General features: G+C 39.3%; 1 non-coding gene and 1 pseudogene across 1 annotated transcript; one reads left to right on the top strand and one right to left on the bottom strand.

Annotated features, from left to right (window-relative positions):
• Positions 1–756: 756 nt before the first annotated feature.
• Positions 757–1,312, bottom strand: LOC101298575 (annotated as a pseudogene).
• A 2,469-nt stretch (positions 1,313–3,781) lies between these two features.
• Positions 3,782–4,637, top strand: LOC101306683. Its single transcript, XR_183909.1, has 2 exons — positions 3,782–3,855; positions 4,050–4,637. It is a non-coding gene; the product is annotated as an uncharacterized LOC101306683 (transcript).
• Positions 4,638–5,077: the final 440 nt, after the last annotated feature.

Below are 5,077 nucleotides of genomic sequence, written 5' to 3'. Positions count from 1 at the left end.
AGTTTTTTTTTTTTTTTGCCAATGCCGTTGGATAAGCTTTACTACATGTGTCCATATGCACTATGCATGTGAAGAGGCCATTAGTGTTGTACCGATTCATCCTCTGAACAGAAATGTACACTCTTAGACATTACTGCAAAATTGACACTTCATGCCAGAAAAATGGCAAAATGCTTCTCCAAACTTCATAATTCATTACTTGAATTCATCACTGCTCGATCTTCAGCACGCTTCAGCTTCCCATTACTTATTATCTGCATGCATCTCAAGTAAACAGAAAGTGATTGTCATTATTTGTAATGTATTTGTGATTGATGTTTATAACATTCAGTATAAAAAAAAAGGTTATGAACCTGTAACTGATATATAGCCTATGTTAACCACTAGTCCATGCGAAAGAGGTTCCACGCCAAACCATTCCCCATCCTTGAAAAGTTGAAGGCCATTTACATTCTTTGAAGTAACATTGTGATGAGTTTTGGGTCATAGTGTTTAGTCAATCGACTCAATCCTTATGTCAAACTTGGGTCTGGACAACGTGGATAGTGATTAACTGAGAGCATCGATTCTCGACTTGCTTCATCTTTGAAATACTAGGATCCAATACCTAGTCCTTCACTGATCAACTCCAAAGTGTTCAAAGCCACTTGGTGGAGCATTTGCCAACATACTCTCTGATAAATGTTACACAATATTTCTAGCTATTACATCAATGTCTAGTTACTTAATTTGACATGTATGTAATGTAGCAGGCCCTTACTTGTATTTAATCGGTTTCCGAGGCCAAATTGGCATGCATTTCTCTAAAGGTTCACAAGGGTGTCGGAGCACATCGCGCCGTAGACGAACATCCTCCCTTTCATAATTTACACTGCTTGTATAGAGCCTGCAAGGTTTGCTGGGGTCATCAGATCGTAGATGATTGTCTTCTCCTCTGGAGGCAACTCAAGGAACTCATTGAACACACCCATTGTCCATTGTGTCATTCAACAAAATTTCAGACATGCCGTGGTTGATCACCTACAAAGTTTATACAAACAGAGAGTTCAATGATGATATAATTAAGCATAGTGAAAGCTGAATCTACCAAAGCAAGGTTCTGAAGCCAGCCTAGTAATTACCTGAAAAAATCCAAACTCTTGGCTGGACTAAGAAAGTGAATATTGATTAATCATATGCAAACTAATGAGAAAAATAAGAATAATCATGGCCTTGTTAAAATGAATTTTGTACAATAAAAAAAAAATATCCATGATAAAGACCCTCAACCACCAAATACAACAGAACGATGCCAAGCACAAACCGTCTGCATAATCCTTGAGCTAAAGACATTGAACAAGTTTTACATCAATTTCATCAAGTTGTACTGTCTTTGCTTCCATAGATAAACAAAGGCATTCATATATCTTAATGCACAAGACCGTTGGACTGTTCCTTCTTAAAAGTTAGGGGAATTCATTATGCATGTTAAACATTACGATCAACAGTCAAGCTAGCTTGGAGCTTACACCGGTTCCAGTACAACTTCAGCTTCCCTTGCTTCATAGATAGTTGACGAGTTTCTTTCAATTGGAACTGTACTGTGGGCCAAAATTGCTTGCATTAGATTCTGGAAGGCAAAAATGGGAGTGAAAAAATGCAGCAGATCAAAGTCCGAGCACTACTTGATGCATGTTCAGCACATGCATTTTAGGTACCCAATAGGCGGAGCCGGAGAATACAATGGGAGGGGAGGGGGGAGGGGGGGGGGGGGGGGGGGTGGGTGGGGGTGGGGGTAATGTAAGAAGGTTATAATAAACCTTCCGGTACGTTTAGCTAGATCCCAAACACAAAATACATGTAAAACCAAGCTTTTGAGGGGTGCCATGACATCCCTTGCATGGTCTGTGTTTAGCTCCTTATTAGTATTGATCGATCGAGCACTTTGCCTAAGCTCACTGAAATTCTTGAAACAAAATGTGATGCACCTGTGACTGATGACTTTTGTTAACTAGAAGTCACTGTGAAGAGGCCGCACAACTATCCAGTTCATTCTCATCCTTGAAAACTTGGAGGCCCTTTACAAAAACTTAAAGTCAAACTGGTTATGAGGTTTGGGTCACAAATACTGGATAAGGGTAATGTCAAGCTTGACCTTGTGCTCCATCTCCACCTAGATCAATCACCGGAATGTGTCTGCATACAGTAACGACCTAATTAAGCTTCTCGGGCCTCGCTTCTATTGCTTCTCTTCAATGTGACCACTCTCTTCAATCACTAAGCTTTTGTTATTGCTTAGAAGTTTTGAATCTCAAGCTACTTATGCTTAGGATGCAACGGATTTTGAACTCTAATTTTTATCATTACTATTTTCAAATAGAAACCAAATCGTGTGTCAATTTCATTCATCGCAAGCTAAAATGGTCATTACACTCTCTTGTTGCCTTCTTTACATCATCTTCTTAAGGTCATATTCTTAAGGTGGTTCCGTATTAATTTATAAACGATAGATTTTCATTAAATACAAATGAATTTTATTACTTAAACAACAACCAGACAACACTCTCCACTTTTACATCGTATGCTGTCCTTTGCAAGGTATGTTGAGGGAGGCTACAAGCACCATAACATAACATGTACCTTTGTATTTACAAACGTCATACTAATATTGAAATTATTTGGGTTGTGAAATCCACACACCCTAAATTAAAATTCACACTTTTTTGGTAATTTAAATTTTATCTTTTAGTTACTTAAACTTTGTCTTCTTGTAAATGTGGCTTGTGAATGTATAATACCCCGTACCTAAAAGGTTACTGTTTGGGGTTACGAGTTACCGCGGATTTTTCTTTATTCGCGCTCGGAGATTTAAATAGTGATTGCTCGAGGTTGTTTTTGAGCTTTTCTGGAAATGGGTAAATAGTGGATTTAAAAGTCCGAAGTCGTGGTACACGTTTATATGAGCTCACCGGTATGTCCGGATTATTTTCCGGAGCGATGAGCTATGTTCTGTGAATTATATGAAGTTTACAGTAAATTTTCAATTATTGTTTCTTGTAACCGTTTTACCGTAAAGGACCCAAAAAGTTGACTTTTTGTTAAGTTGATAATTTGGGAGAACTTCCTTCATAGAAGTCGTAGATGATGTTAATACGAGTTCGTGGACACGTGGCACGCTCAAATCGGAGTTCGTATGAGAAAGTTATGGTCTAAAAACGGAAAAGTACTATTTCAGTAAAGGGTAAAAAAAAGAAAAAAAAAGAAAGGGAGGTAGATATTTTTGGGGGAAGAATCTGGAGAGAAGGGGGAGAGCTTTTAGAACCTTCGTTTTATTTTCGGGAAGGAGGGACTTCGTCTCTATCTCTCTGGTGTCTCTGCATCGACGGAGCGTCGATCGTTTTCCGTCGTCCGGCCACCTCTCGGCCTCTAACTGGTGGCTACAGCTCCGTCTCGTCGTCCCCGTCCTCAAGATGTCCTTTGTTTTCAAAGAGGAGCTCCGACGAGAGAGAAAAGAAGGAGAGAACAATTTCTAAATATACCGGCCAACTTCCGATTCCGGCGACGGCGAGGAGGAAGAATGGTAGCGGAAGCTTCCTCTCGTCCTCGTGGTCTTCTCTATGTCCTCAGCCTCTTCAGAAGAGGTTGAGAGAGAGAGATTCAAAGTGGAGAAGGAGAGGCTGGGTTCGCCGGCGAGTTTCCGATTCCGGCCAAGTCGTGGTCTCTTACCAGTGTGGATAACTTCATCTCCTCATCCTCGACGTTTCTGTATCTTCAACTTGTCGAGACGAGGTCAGGTGAGGGAGAATCTAAGAGGAGGAGTTTCTAAGTTTTCCGGTCGTGTTCTTCGTTTTCCGGCGGCGATTGGTTTCGATCAAGGTATGAAACTTTGTCCATTTTTCGAGCTCTACCTCTGTATATGCATGGAATTGAGTTTGGTTGCGTTTTGGCGATTTTGGATTTTAGGCAGTGGAGGACCACCGTCTGTGGCCACTGTTCACGGCGGCGACGGTAGTTGTAGGAGTTGCTTTCTGGCTTTAGTTAGTATATTGAATAATTATATGTGATTGTAGATGCTTGAATTCAAGATTGGAGGAATCGTTGATTTTGGGTCTCTGCTCATTTCGGGTTTACTGTTTGTGTTGGTGATTTCTGTGTTCTTGTTCCATTTCCAATCATATGAAAGTGCAAGAACATGAATTGGTGTTGTTAATGCTAGTGATTAGTTGTTGGTTAATATTGAAGTGAAGGAAGACTGCACAGATTGTTATTATTATTGTTTGATGATTTTGGGTTTTGAATGAGTATTGAGATTGGAAAGAGTTTCTTTATGATGGAGCTTATTTGCTGAAGTTGAGTTGAGGCTTGTCTGCAAAATGGTTGAGCTGATGTTGGTGTTGTTACATGTTTGCTTTAAAGTCGGGGAAGATTGGATGTTAGATTATAGGAAAGTTGAAGAAGATCATTTGTTTCAAGTTTGGGTGTAGAGAGTAATTTCGGATACTATGATTAAATTCCATTTGAAGTTGAATTAGTGTTTGGAGTGGAATTGGGTCATGGTAGCTCAATCGACTTATAGGGGTTGGAGAAAGCGAGTAAATGCAAGAGTTGGACAGTTTGAGAAAAGTATGTAGAAAACGGCAAAAGAGGATTTGGGTGTCCTTAGTAGTTTTGAGGACATGGTCGTATCAATTTGAAGTGGATATTGGAGTGTTATGTATGGATTCGGGATTGGATTTAGTTGAATGGGTGTCCATAGTATATCTAATGAGTGTTCTTAGTAAATCTATTTAGAATGTTTAGTAAACTTGGGACTTTATATTATTCTCCTGGAACTTTATATTAGAATGATAATAAATTGGTATAGTTTTAATGATGCATGAGGCTTTGTATGGCCGGATTGATTTGATTTAATGGATATAAAAGAAAACATATTAAATTTTGGTGTGTATCATGAAATGGTTCTTGGGAGGCTGTAAGTAGGGTTTTGATTTTGGATTTATAGTGGTAAATGTGATGTTGTTAGTGTAGGTAGAGAAGTAGATTAAAAATGCTGAACTACGAGTGGCTTGATCCCTTTAAAAGGGTACGTAGGCAGCCC

This window comes from Fragaria vesca, linkage group LG2 (assembly GCF_000184155.1).
Source record: "Fragaria vesca subsp. vesca linkage group LG2, FraVesHawaii_1.0, whole genome shotgun sequence".
In the NCBI taxonomy this organism is placed as follows: domain Eukaryota; kingdom Viridiplantae; phylum Streptophyta; class Magnoliopsida; order Rosales; family Rosaceae; genus Fragaria; species Fragaria vesca.
The sequence above is the reverse complement of the archived record's forward strand: the minus strand, read 5'-3'. Positions and strand labels throughout refer to the sequence as shown.